Below are 14,883 nucleotides of genomic sequence, written 5' to 3' on the forward strand. Positions count from 1 at the left end.
TTTATCATGCCCTCCTGAAGTGACCCACTTGCCTCAGTATTGCACTATAATGGAACCAGGCTTGACGTTTATAGCAAGTAAACAAAATGAATGCAATGTCCAGCTGTGGCGATTTTGGTGTTTTGGCCAAGGCCAATGTCACAGATGGTGCCGGTCAGTAACCACACAGTTCAAAGTTATCTCTTTATTAGCAAAAACACAATCTCCACAGACTTGGCTGAGTGTCAGGCCTAATGAGCACAGCAGCTCATTCCCAGTGGTCTTACTCCATGAAATCAGTTGCCGAGTCCAAAGGTCTCCACCTCCCCACAGTGGTCTATGTCTCCTCCTCTCCATGGTTTTCCCCAAGCAATCTCTTCTCTACGCTTTTCATGCCTCTCCTGGTTCTGGGAGATGGGGGAGGGGAGCTTGTCACAGAAGGAAGGGAGACACCTTTGACTCTTCACCAGCCTGACTCATCTCTGCTTCTAGGCCTCTCTCCTCATACTCGCCAGCTTCTGCCTCTGATTCTTGACTTCTGCCTGCCACAGATTGTCCCAGCTCACTAAGCCCTGTTACCTTTTCAGCTTCTGACACCTCTTTCCAGTCTTCTCCCTATGACTGCTCATTGTCATCCCACCACCACTCCCCAGGTTCTGAGCAGTCTTTCCTTGGTGATTCCCCAGCTGATTCTCTCCATGATCTATGGGTAAGGAGCTTAACCAATTTAATTCAGTCCTTTCCTGCTACTACAAGTCCCAACAGAGAAAGGACTGAAGTTCTGCTGGTGCTCAGTTCTTCATGCCTAACAGAACTCATGCTCTTCTCCTCATGCTCTTCTGATGGCCCGTGGCTGTGGAATGTGTCAAATCAGGGCCAGTCAGTTCCTTTCTACAACCCTTTTCTGACCCTTGTAAGTATATTCACAGATCAAAGAGCTCCTCAAATTGCCCCTCCAGCTCTGTAGAGAGATTTTCCACTTCAGTACCAGCCATCCCATGGAGTTCTCCTGCATCTAAGAGATGAAAAGAGACACATTCATTTTGCATTATGTAATTGCTCAGAGCCAGTGCTTTAGGGCATATGGAAGCTGAGGGAGCTCCTCATATGGGATCTGCAGGTATGATTCTCTCATATTTACAATACATTTAGACAGCACAGGTTTGCATTTGTCTGCCTCACAATCACAGTAACCCCCCCACTATCTGTTCTATACTTCAATTTTTGGGACACAGAAAAATTGTGTTCCCTGTAGTGTATGAATGGTGGTGGTGTCATCATCACCTGTTTCCTCCCTTAACACCTGAGGCCAAAAATACAATTAATTCCATATCAGAAGAATTAATGACCTTGTGATATCCAGAGTGGAAGCACATACCCATGCATGATTCTATAATATTATCCCTCTACCTCACTTTTCCATCTGTGGTAATGGGCTACTTCCCAGTAGTTCTACTGAGTAGCTAAGCTATAGAAAAAGTTCAGCCTTGCAGGGGAACAAAGTTCATTTACTATAGCGCTTAAGAAAATTAACTAACATCCAAGCCTGTAGTGAACAATTGCTAGGAGATTTATGGTTTGAAGAAATGCCATTCCTTACTCCTATCAGCACCTGCTTTGCTTTCTACTCAAATAATGTAATCATGAGACTTTGTTGGCTTTATGGGAGAGAAAACAGCAGTAAAAGGAAATTAACATTTAACTTTCGCTGGAGTACTGATAAGAGTGTAACTGAAACATCAGAATATTTTTTCTAGCTGGATTGACAAATTGCTATGGTTAAAAACGACAATAATTGACTTGGGGTAATTATTGTAACATTGTAAAATGTATCCTCAAGTGTCTAATGTACTCTTAAACAGAAGGATGCAGGTCCTTTACTGAAGCCAATGTAAGCTTTGCATCCTGTGGAAGCTGATGGGAATGTTCTGTCCACTTACGGTCTAGTAATCCTGCTTCTACCTCTCTCTTGTTGTTGTGCTGAGAGATGTCTGTGTGGGAGAAATTTCCTCCACTGTTGTCCCTTAATGTTTGACCATGCTCATTTGGCAGTGTTATGGCTTCATTATTGGTTTATAGGATTGCTAAACAGATCCCAGACCCCAAACTGAATTGGACTGATTCATATTGACATGGGATTCAGCTGGATTGAGTTGAGGCAGCCCTGAATTGCCCCTGGTTGGATTGGGTCCACTTGGAGGTACCTGGGGCTGTCAAAAGCAGGTGGCGCTCTGGTGATGAGTAGATGGAGAAACTTGGTGTGCCCATCCATTGGGACATCTCAGATGCTTCTGTGCAGCTCTGATCTCCTTGCCCTGACCTTGGACTTCTTGGACTTGAGCTGCTTCTTCTTGACTGGCTAGTTTCACCTTTCCTGGAATCCAGCCTGAGCATAGCAGCAGTTGTGACTCTTATCTGTTATTGAGCCTGTATCTTTTCACTGCCTCCATTAAGATAGCTTCCTTACTCTCAAGTAAAAGCCTCTGTTGTCATAGTCTGGGTGGGAGCCAGGACAACCTTCTGCTTTTTCAACTCACTATTGCTATTTTTTTCCGGCAAAATTTGTCACTCAACTAAATGACAGAATGGCAGAAATAAAGCCACTTCTATAAAAGAGGTAAAGCAGAGGACCAAAAATGGGTGATGGAAAGGAGGGAATTGTTATCATAGAATCATGTTGTATAAAAAGAGTATGTGAAGAAATTGTGAAGTGTTAAATGGTAAACTGTAGAGCTGAAGGAACTTTCCATAAACATTTCCAAAGTTGCTGTAGGATCGTCCTGAAAAGAGTTGGCATAGGTACAGAAAGGAAAAATAGATGAAGTCCTCTCCACACAAAGACACAACTATTCCTACTTTGTTTTTTAGCTGTAGGGAAGGTTAGCGACCTTGATCCATTTCGCTGGTGAACACTTTGATTGAGTGAGCTTTCCATGCTGAAATTGTAGGGGGCTTCACATTTCTCTGAATTCTTCAACACGTGCCCATCATGGGATCATCAAAAGGTGGTGTGATGTGATCAAAAGTATTGCTTTCCATAAACTTCCCTGTGAATATTCAAGACAGGAACATCCAGTGACATTCATTCATTCATGCACCACAGTCTTCTTTAAACACAGAGCTTATGAATAAACAACCTTTATGAAAATCAATGGAACAGCAGGCACTATCCACAGTGGGATGGGATTTTACATCCTCTCCCTTGGACAAGTGCATTGCTCAGTCTTAGATTTCATAAATTACATAAACCTGTGATCTCAGAACAAAGAAGGGGGGAAGCTGGTTGGTCTGTGGAATGAATATAGCAGGCATAGTCAGTCCAGTGTCATTTCTATAAGAAAGCAGAACTGGGCATTTTGCTTAGCACTAAGGGTTACCTTAGAACTGAGCTGGACAGTTGCAGCTTCCTTACATGTTTTATGGAATATGAAGTTTGTTTGAAAGTGAAAACTACATTAAGTCCTAAACATGTGTTTGTCTGCAGAAATAAAAAAACACTAGATGAATCCTGTTTATTTGCACAAATAAATATTGGATTAACCTTGCCATTATATCCACTTTGCTGCTCTTTATGAGAAGAAGCCTCCTTTGACATACTGGTGGCCTCCAGTGCCTCACTTCTCAGCCTCATAGCTAACAGCAATACTGGCACACTTTGCTGTAAGTAAGAGCAACAGAGAAAGTCCACAGGCCAATGCTAGAGTGCATGTCTTAAATATATGAGATCTCAAGTTCGGTCCCTGGCATCTCCAGTTAAGACTTGGAAAAGGTCTGCAAGATAAGAGCAGCCTATGTGGACAAATGTTCTGACTCACTATAAAGTAATTTCATATGGGCTCTAAAGTTCCGTGTAAATGCTAAATGGTATTACTCCTCTCAACTCTAAGAAGCAGCACGTAGAAACATGTTTCAGACCTGCTAGTACAGAGGCTTTAAGTGAAATTGCCTGAAGATCATGAGTTCTGCACCTAAGAAATGGGATGAGTTGCTGCTATTAATTATATTCATACCCACTTTCTCTTTTAAAATTTATATTTATTTATTATCTGCCCTTCAGCCTAGGGTATCAGGGTAGGTTACAGCATTAAAAACAGTATTAAAAACAAATTCACCAAGGATCTCAGGGCAGCGTCCAAGGTTCTTCTCCACATCTCATTCTCACAACAACCCTGTGAGGTAGGTTAGGAGAGAGAGTGGCATGAGTGCCCCATGGCAGAGTGGGGCATTTGAATCTGGCTTCCCCTGCTCCTAACCTTACACTATTCTAGGAGTAGCAAATGTGGTTACTTTTCCTCCAGATACTGACCTTGCTCTAGGCATTACACTGCATTGGCTCTGTTGTAGTCCTTATTTGTAGACTGGGACTGATGGAAAATAAAGGAACTTTTAAACAATGATGGCAAGGGAAGCGAATCCAACACATGAGTAAGTCGAAATACAGTGGTACCTCTAGTTACGAACTTAATTCGTTCTTAACCTGAAACTGTTCTTAACTAGAGGCAGTGGTGTAGCGTGGGTTGTCAGCACCCGGGGCAAGGCAAGTAATTTGCGCCCCCTAACCCAGGGAAAGGCAAGTAATTTGCGCCCCTAACCCCTAACCTGCCGCTGCTGCCAGCTTCTTCTTGCTGCTGCCTGGGCTGGTCGGGTGTGGTTCTCTCCCGCGCTGAGCGCTGCGCTGGGCGGCCGCTGCACTGTCCCTCCCCCAGATAGTCCCTCCCTCGCTCTCTCTCCGCTCCGCACCGCAACGCACACCTGGCACCCTCCCCTCCACTCTGGGGGAGGGACAGTGCAGCGGCCGCCCCAGCGCAGCGCTCCGCGCCGGGAGAGAACCACACCGAGGCGAAGCTGGCAGCAGCGGCAGGTTAGGGGTTAGGGGCGCAAATTACTCATGCCTTGCCCGGGTGCTGACACCCCCACGCTACGCCACTGACTAGAGGCGTGCTTTCGCTAATGGGGCCTCTTGCTGCCGCTGCGCCACCAGCACACGATTTCCATTCTCATCCTGGGGCAAAGTTCTCAACTTGAGGTAACTCTTCCAGGTTAGGAAAGTTTGTAACCTGAAGCGTTTGTAACCTGAGGCGTTTGTAACTCGAGGTACCACTGTAGCAGGATGCATCAGTGCAAAGGATACTGAGCATAAGTGAACATTTGAGTTTTAATTCATCCAGGGCTTAAGAAGCAATTTAAGGTAGACATGAAAATATACTAGATTAGAATAAATCTTGAGGATTCTGAAATGCACAAGATAGAGTGTTTATATAGTGCCAGGAATGTATCGATCTGTTATAGGTCATTACCTAGAGAAAACAAGCTCCTGGCTTGAGATGCAGTCTTCTGTGTTTAGTGGTATTCATCATTTTTGTGTCCATTCATATGCCCTATAAATCTCCAGCAAAACAGCTGTAATTTGGTGGTGAGCGCAGTGCAAAAGCACTAGTTAGGATTAAGCATAATAAGCTGATTCTTGTTTATTACCTACAGCGATGCTCAGATGGTCACAGCAGTCATGAAATTAAAAGACGCCTGCTTCTTGGGAGAAAAGTGATGACAAACCTTGGTAAAGGTAAAGGTACCCCTGCCCATCAGGGCCAGTCGTGCCCGACTCTAGGGTTGCGCGCTCATCTCGCTCAAGAGGCCGGGAGCCGGCGCCGTCCGAAGACACTTCCGGGTCACGTGGCCAGTGTGACTAAGCTGCATCTCGCGAGCCAGCACCAGCACCGCACACGGAAACGCCGTTTACCTTCCCGCTAGAAAGCGGTCCCTATTTATCTACTTGCACTTAGGGGTGCTTTCGAACTGCTAGGTAGGCAGGAGCTGGGACCGAACGACGGGAGCTCACCCCACCGCGGGGATTCAAACCGCCAACCTTTCAATCGGCAGGTCCTAGGCTCTGTGGTTTAACCCACAGCGCCACCCGTGTCCCATGATGACAAACCTAGACAGCACCTCAAAAAGCAGAGACATCATCTTGCCGACAAAGGTCCGTATAGTTAAAGCTATGGTTTTCCCAGTAGTGATGTATGGAAGTGAGAGCTGGACCATATAGAAGGCTGATCGCCGAAGAAATGATGCTTTTGAATTAAGGTGCTGGAGTAGACTCTTGAGAGTCCCATGGACTGCAAGAAGATCAAACCTATCCATTCTGAAGGAAATCAGCCCAGAGTGCTCACTGGAAGGACAGATCCTGAAGCTGAGGCTCCAGTACTTTGGCCACCTCATGAGAAGAGAGGACTCCCTGGAAAAGACCCTGATGTTGGGAAAGATTGAGGGCACAAGGAGAAGGGGACAACAGAGGACGAGATGGTTGGACAGTGTTCTCGAAGCTACTAACATGAGTTTGACCAAGCTGTGGGAGGCAGTGGAAGACACGAGTGCCTGGCATGCTCTGGTCCATGGGGCCACAAAGAGTCGGACACGACTAAACAACTAAACAACAACATGCTCATAAAAATGCCTCTTGGCATGGCACCAAGAAAGAAATATTATTTGCTATCCTTCTTAGGAAAGACAGTTGACCTTCAGAACCAAAACAAATTAGCATCAGAAATCTAGGAGAAATAGGAAGGCGAGGACCCAGAGCAAAAACATAGTTGAAATGATTTCCCTGTTCACGCACTATATGCATGGGAATGATTACTGGGGGGGTGGAGCCATGTCACGGGACCCACCCTCAGCATCTTGTGCACACCTGGTCCTGCCCCCTCCATGTCCATGCACCGAGCATGGATGCCTTCAAAGAGGTGCCTATGAATGGGCAAGTGAGTACACATAGGTGTACGTCACAGAGTTCAATCCGCTCAGTTGGTTAGACCATGGTGCTGATAACACCAAGGTTGCAGGTTCGATCCCTGTATGGACCAGCTGCATATTCCAGCATTGCAGGGGGTTGGACTAGATGATCCTCAGGGTCCCTTCCAACTCTCCAGTGCTATGATTCTGCTATGACAAGGGTGATGCTGCGGCAAGCACAGCATTGACGTCCTGCTCCACAGTAATTCCATACAGCCCTTTAAAGCATGTGAAGGGTGCCAGTGTTTTCTCAAACAAAGGTGAAACACGCAGTCTGAGTCTATGTACATTTATTCAGCACTACATTCCACTGTGTTCAGTGTCTATGTGAGCATAAGACTGCAGCCAAAGAACTCTACCCATTCATCTTGTGGCAGAGCAACTAATTCTACTGTGAAAAGTGATGACTAGAACCATCTTTCCCCATGCATCCTGATCTGCAGTACTGCAGGACAAACCATTGTTATACCAGAACAACCAAAGGGTGCAAGGAGAGAAATGGAATCTTCCTCTTAGCCCAAGGACCTGGGGCGGGTTTGTGATGTGAATTGCAATAGATTAGTGACACAGTGGGGAAAGGCTGTAGCTCAGTACTAGGAGCATTTGCCTTACATGCAGAAGGTCCCAGGTTCAATCTGTGGCGCCTCCAGGTAGAGATGAGAGAGAAGCTTGCCTGAAGCCCTGGAGAGCTGCTGCCAGTCTGTGTAGACAGTACTGAGCTAGATAGACTCTGTATAAGACACCTTCTTATGTTCCTAATTTTTAATCATTGCACACTTCACATGTGCATAGTCTCAATGTACCAAGGCTTCCTTTAAAAAGAAGAAGCAGCAGATTTTGCAAAGAAAGAAAGAAAGAGGGGGAAAGTGAAGACACCAACCCCATAACAAAAAATTCTGCAGGTCAGGCTTCCTTGGGACATGGGGCCCAAGTTGCACAAGGTTCTTGCTCCTGTAACAGCCTTTGTCCACCTTGTGCCTTACAGATGTTTTGGACTACAATTCCCACCGTCCCCAGCCAGCAAAATAAAGTTTAAATGGTCTAAAAAGGGAGAGAAAGGACAGGGGACCTAAGGCCCAGTGCAAACAACCCATGTCTCATGCCCCCTGGGCCACCTCCTAACAACTCCCCTAGTTGTTTACTGTTTAGTTTCTTACACAAATAGCACTTTATATAGCACGCCTGGATAGCTTAGTTGGTTAGAACAGGGTGCTGATAATGCCAAGTTTGCAGGTTTGGTCCCTGTATGGGACAACTGCTTATTGGACTATCCCTCCCAATTCTACAATGCTCTGATTCTATGATTACCTGAGAGCAAAAAACATACAATGCAGTGCTTATATAAAATGTCAAATGATGCTAGCACCTACTTCTGTTTTAGAGCATTGGTCCATATATGTGGGCAGGGATGGGCCACGGTGCCATCTCCTGCCGCTGCAGAGCCACTGCTTCCATGGGATCTCTTCTGAAGCTGCCACTGCTGCTTCTCCTCACTTCTCCAGTGGTGGTGGGGCACCCATGCGGGATTCCTGTTCACCTCAGTGGGCTGGCCCTATACGTGGGAAAGACTCAATCATACTTAGCTTCTCTCAATACATGTCCATGCAACTAAGCAGGTGTGGCAGTGATGGTCACTTGCGGCAGTTTGCATGCACTCGGCATGCTCCCCCCCCCCGCCCCATGCTTGAAGGTTTCTGACTAGGAAATGCAAAATGTTGGAAGTGGCTATCAGCCAAAATAGTAGCTATAAAGTTTTAAAAGCCATCTGAAGGTTGGAGTTTATGCAACCAGTCTTGAAAGCAAGATAAAGTACTTGTCCATCCAGAGGCTTTATCTTTCATAATTAGCACAAATTAGGTAATAATTAACTTACTATTGGTTAAGCACTGCACTTTTTAAGCCCCAATATCGACACTTCCTAGGAATTAAATGAAGCTTTATAGAATTAAATTTGACTTATCTGGGAGCAGGATTAAACACAAAAAACCCCACTCCTAATCAGTAATGAAAAGCTTCTTTTAAGCAAACTTCCTATTCATTTAAAAATATTTTTGAAGCACACTTATTTTGAGTTGAGTTGTCCTGTAAATATGAAGAGCAGATTGTGTCACTTGGAGGCTTCAGTGTTTTGCTTCCCAATAGTTCCTTCCAAAACTTTGCATGTAAAAGTACCACCATCTCTGGTCTAGCACATTCACTTTCAGGGGGGGATAAATCTTTATAGACTATTTTAAGTACTTAGGAACATATGAAAAGCATACTGGATCAGACCAATGGCCCATCTAATCCAGCATCATGTTCTCATGGTTGCCAATCAGAAACTCCCAAGTAGGCCCTGAACACAAGAGCAGTCTCCTCTCCTGCAATTTCCAGCAACTAGTATTCAGAAGCAAACTGCTTCCAGCAGTGGAGGTACATTGTAGTCATCATGATTAGTAGCCATTGTAATGTATGATAAAGTATTGTAAAGTACAGTAAAGCCTGAGATTCCATTTAAAAGAAACTGAAATAAGGCTCGAGATTGGAGTTTATAAACATGCTCACAAGCCGTATTTTATCCAACATATCAGAATTCTTACACTTGTGCAGAAACTGATTGTATCTACATCAGTATAATGCTCCATTTTCTCTTATTTGTTTTACTAGACACCCCCCTCCCAAAGGGCTTAACACATCATCAAACATCTGCTCAGACATGTCTATCAATCTTTTCTCTTGAAGCGTCTATCATTAAGATATGGATTCAATAGGCAAAATGCTGAGCAAAGGGGTTTCAAAATGGTGTTTTTCATTTTTAATGACTTGCTGCTGCAACTGCCATTTTCAAGGGAAAATACAAATTGCAAAATTCAACTTGGTCCAAAGCAGCAGAAATTCAGCATGAAAAGTATTTGTGAGGACTTTGGAAGGAGAAGCACAGTAAGAAGACAACAGGAACTTTCTCTAGCATTAAAATCCAGCACCTTGTTGTCAGTCCTTGCTGCAGTTTGAGATAAGTAACTGATCTCAGAAACAATATTTGCAGTAATATCTTGACACAGCAAGGGTATTCAAAGGTGAAGTGCTGGTTAATTAAAAACAGCCTTTTGGATGTAACTTCACAACTGGTTCTCCCCTGCCCTCTGTAATGGAGATGAGTCTTGATACCATTGAATATGATCCAAATATTAATGTATTTTTTTAAAAGCCCCACATAATTGTTTCCTAACAATCTGGCCAAAACGGATAAATGAAGTTCATTATTTTTGGCACCTGTGTGGATAATAACAAAAAAATATATTATTTACCGGATAGTTTGCAGGAGTTTTTATTAAATCACTGCAGTCTAGTAGGTAAACATGGATTTGCCACACTGCGTGACTGAACAAACATATACACAAGCTTCTTGAAATATTATGCAATTAAAATTTTATTGGACAAATAAAATAATAATAATCTGGACCAATAATCACGAGTGGCATCTTGACTATGGAGTTGGCACAGGGAGTGCTCCCTAAAGCTTTGTTGCTATTCAGTCTCCATCCAATACAAAGATAATGTAGCAGCAGCCAGGATTGTCTTCAGATCACCCCATTTGTTGCCCTTTCATATGACTTTGGCAATAGCATGTGCAGACATACATTTATCTGTTTCAGCAATTCCAAACACGATCCATGTGGCAGCTACATTGTCCCAACACCACCATTGACTTGGACATTAGTTGATTCACGAATTCTTGAGAACAGGCATTTTTTTACGAGAAATAAACTGACCACAGTTGAAGACACTATGGATACCTGGAAATTCAGTTTCTGTTTCTTGTGGGTCCTTTAGAACAGAGATCAGGAACCTGTGGCCCTCCTGATGTTGCTGGACTACAGCTCTCATCAACCTGACCATAGGCCATGCTGGCTGGGGCTGATGGAAGTTGGAGTCCAATAATATCTGGTCAGTCACAGGTTCCCTATTCCTGCTTCAGACTCACTGCTAGTGGTCAGAACGTGCTGCGATGATGGTCAAAGAGAAACAACAGCATGGGACGACCTGTTTTGAAATGGACTTCTACCTCTTCTGAGTGAAAAGATGAACAGAAGGATTTTGAGGTTCAGCCATGACATCCATGATTTGAACAATGAGCACGATGCTCTTTTTATTCTCTCACTCACCTTACACCTTCATAAACACATTCTCCCATATCCGCTGAGCAAAAACTAATTTGCCAATAAGAATGTGTATAGTAGGGCTGCCTCAGTTGCTTGTGTTGAATCTTGACCATGAAACATTGACACCATATATGCTGCTTGGACTATGAGCCCATTGGAACCCTGACATTTCCTCCTGCAAATTTCCTTAAGACAATCTGTGGGTCTTTAACATTCTTTCTTTTATTGCCATTGAACACCCTGATAAAGTATGTACTCGGGGGTGTTCAGTAATGCTGGAACCTAAGACAATGAAGAGTTTCTTTATCAGTCCCACATCTCAGTCTGCTTCCAGCTGGCCTATGACTGCACCAGGGCGGGGGGAACCAAGCCTATAATATTGTGAGAGCTGCTGGGAGATAATGCCATGATTTTCACTGCATTTTCCACCAAGAACTATGTTCACAACAACAAGCAACAGTTAAGATACTGGTCTAACAATTATTCTCAAGTTGCGCATTAAAATATTGGCACACGTTTCTGTTTCTTGTCTAATCATTGTTGCAAACAGAATCAAACATCTTCACTGCAATCTTCTCTTCAGAAAATGGGACTTTTGGTGTTACCAGTATTTCTGTCATAGATTAATAGCCATGTTCTTCTGGAAAGTTTTGCTGTTATCTGTGGGAAATGTAAGAGATTTCTTGCATCTTAGAGGTATGTACAGTTTTTTGGCAGGGTAGAATGGGGGCTTCGCTATTGTTCCACAACAGTTGTGGGATCCATGCTCTGTACAGTTTAATGTCTGCTGCTTTATAATTGATTAACTCAGCAAAAGCTGTGCCCTCCCACTGTGCTGGTGTTTCCTGCCGAGTCACTTGCCTAGAGCTTTATAAAGCCCCAAATACACATTTTGCACTCTCAGTGCTCTTATCACATCAGAACTTATTTTTGAAACATTTTTGCTGTCATTGCTATTTTGATCGCTTGTTCCATTACCCATTTTTCTTTCTTTTTTATTGACAATTCATAGAAAAGTTATATATTTTGTATGTTTTAGCATTAAAACGTCACATTATAAAATGGATCAAGGGGTAAAATTAAATATACTCAGAAAACAAAACCCACAATATTTTTCATTGTATATGGATTTGACCGGCTATTGTGATGAGTTGTTGAGGTTACTTGTGCTTATTAAGTTCCCCTTCAGTCCATTTTTGTTCTTTCTTCTTGTAACTTTGCAGAGTTGCACTTCTTTGAAGGATCTCCAGCCCCATCCTACCATTGGCTTTGTAGGTGTTCTGCGGGTCAATGTCTGTTGATAGTATGTCAATATTTTTGGATTCTCTGAGATGGTTGTCCAAGATAACATAATCGATATCGCCTGTGTTTCAGTGTACAGAAGACAAACCTCTGTTTGAAGGTCTATTTAGAGAATAATTGTCTATTTGAAGAAGTCTTCTATTTGATGTCTTGTCTAAGGCCCATCTGCACTCACTCTGTTACAATTCCTAGAGTGCCCTGGGAAAAAGGAATGAAACTGCTCTGCAGTTGTAGCTCTGTGAGGGGAATAGGGGTCTCCTAACAACTTCCAGCACCTTTAAAAAACTATAGTCCCCAGACTTCTTTGGAGGAAATCATGACTAAATAGTGGTATGATGCTGCTTTAAAGGTTTAGCGCAGAAAGAGCCAGAGTCTAGCTTAAAGATTAAGAACCATAATAAATATGGATGTGTGGATCCATATTTTACTGTTCAACATGTAGCTCAAATTCCTTATCCCTTTGTACCATTTCATATGTGAAGGTAGGCTTTACAGTTACATTGAAACCTGATGTAAGAAGTTACATCCAATATTCAGTTTCATTTGTTAAGAAGATAGTCTTTTGTTCACTAGATAGCAAGTTTTTTGTTTTTGTTTTAAGTAGGTAGCTTTGAATATTCTCTTTTGTTGGAAGAATGGCCCTTTAGTATCATGAAAGAGTTGTCCAAGTTTTGTTGATTTGTTGCCATAGTAGTTGATAATCAAAGGTGTTATATGGAAGCAGTAATGTCAGAGTAAGTAGTGAGGAGAAAATCTGCCTTTCACTCCTGACATTGGATGGTCAACAGGAAGGCTGCAGTGGGTCTCTGTTGTGACACATGGCATAGAGACACACACATTTGCCACCCATCCTAAGGAGAGCCATTTTACTCATCGTATATGAATTCCATTCTGCTGTTGTGTCCTTTGATTATGCTAGACTTCCACAGTGGTGTGCTTCATCTCCTACAGAATCTGTAGACACACCACTTATGTTTAGCACAATGAAAGTTGCAAGGCGTTAGGACTCAATGTTCCTCTTCAGGTCTTCATCATAGTCCTTATCCATTATCTCTACTCCCCACCTCCATCCAAGTCTCTGTTGTTCCTGTGACCTCCAGGGAAAAGGTTGTAAAACTCTTGAAGTTGGGCAGGAAGAGATTTCTTTCAGACCACAATTGTGGTCTTTCAGCAGCTACATCAACCTCTCCACTTTCTTCTAGAGAAATAAATCAAAGCCAGACCTTTTGTGTGTGAAGGAACATTCAGTCCATCATACTGACAGGTAATTTGCCAGTATCTGTGTAATAATGATGGCGATTAATGAATACTTGATAATCAATGGAAATATGTAATTTTTAAAGACAAACCTTTTCACATCCTACAACCTTTGAAAATCACGATTTCCATATTTGTGGGCCTTTATATTATGTGTGTGTGGTTGTGGGTGTATGGTGGTGGAGAGCTCACTTCCCCTTATATTTAGTCCTCACATTCTGTGAAGGATGGGTGAGAAAGTAAGTGTAAAAATAACCTGAATCAAAAGCCTGTGTCCATGAAAAGGGTTTGAAGAGACATGTTGTACCCTTAACTTTAAGCTTTAAACACATAAAATATGTAACTGGAAAGGTCAACATTTTCCTGTGTTTTGGAACATGTGAAAACAAGGGGCTATGATGGAAACAATTGAGCAGCTCACTGCCCTGGATCCACTTGGTACCTAAAATTCTAGAGGTAATTCTGTCTCACCTTGATTAAAAGGATGTCCCTTTCATCCCCTTGATCACAATCTGATCACGTTAACTTTTTCATACTTCTTTCTACCATTACAGATTTCTTCAGATACTGTATATAAAATCTGGACGAGATTATAATTCATTGCCATTTCCTCATACTTGTCATAATGGTTTGAAGTATTTACGCACCCACACCCACATAGGTTTATCCCCCCTGTCCAGCATTTTTTCATAGATTTTAAAGAAGGTAGCAAGTATGTAGCAAGGGAGAGTCATCACTATGCAAGTTCATCAAGCCTGTGGTTTCGACTGAGGATGGGGTTGGAAAGGAGCTGGGAAAATGTTGGGTCTTCTCATAGCAACAGCTTTAATACCCCAGGAACAGCACTCCAGGAAGCCTGCACCGGCTTGAGCAAAGACAACAGATACCCCCACATCCTTTTTGCAAGTGGCAATCAGAAGACATGTGCCTACCAGTCATTTGGGGTTACTGTGCCACTTCCAAAGCAATTTTCCCTTAGTGTTAGGGTGGAGTTCTTAGGGTTACATTTGCACATGGGGGCTGCATACCGGTGGTTGGTGGAGACCAGAAAAAATATGTGCATGTCATAGGCAAAAATGAGTGAATCAATGGATGCGACTCTTACCTTTATATTGTAGACCACATTCCAGCCACACAAAAACCAGTAGGTTCTACACACCGATTTCTCTATCCACCACCCAGGGACCAAGGGGTATTATAACAGTTTAATACATATTGTAGCTGGGCAAAAGCCACCCACAGAGGGTGTGGAGCAGGGTAGGTTAGGGGTGAGACCTGGCTAGTGCCCTGAGGACCAGATGAAAAGGCTTGGAGGATAGAAGTTCCCTGTCCCTGTGTTAGTGTAACTTTAACTTTTGGTAGTCTCAGTGATTTTCTTGATTCTTGACACTATCGTCCAAGTATTTACACAAGT

At 43.1% G+C, this 14,883-nt stretch overlaps 1 protein-coding gene and 1 long non-coding RNA gene across 4 annotated transcripts in view; one reads left to right on the forward strand and one right to left on the reverse strand.

The window, feature by feature from the left end:
- Positions 1-682: 682 nt before the first annotated feature.
- LOC309340275 lies at positions 683-8,368 on the reverse strand. Of its 2 annotated transcripts, none has more exons than XR_014155916.1 (3): positions 8,139-8,368; positions 2,868-3,026; positions 683-994 (listed from the first exon to the last, which is right to left on the reverse strand). It is a non-coding gene; the product is annotated as an uncharacterized lncRNA (long non-coding RNA). The 2 variants fall into 2 exon arrangements; XR_014155917.1 differs by having other exon boundaries at positions 2,836-3,026.
- A 3,160-nt stretch (positions 8,369-11,528) lies between these two features.
- The window catches only part of KCNJ15 (potassium inwardly rectifying channel subfamily J member 15), a 32,968-nt gene continuing 29,613 nt past the window's right edge, over positions 11,529-14,883 (forward strand). The window contains exon 1 of one of the 2 annotated variants that reach the window (XM_081859908.1): positions 11,529-11,606. The gene's annotated coding sequence lies outside the window, so the exon portion shown is untranslated. The remainder of the gene's footprint in view (positions 11,607-14,883) is intronic. The other variant, XM_081859911.1, reaches the window with a different exon arrangement.

Source organism: Podarcis erhardii (assembly GCF_964252035.2).
Source record: "Podarcis erhardii genome assembly, chromosome: 4".
Lineage (NCBI taxonomy): Eukaryota > Metazoa > Chordata > Lepidosauria > Squamata > Lacertidae > Podarcis > Podarcis erhardii.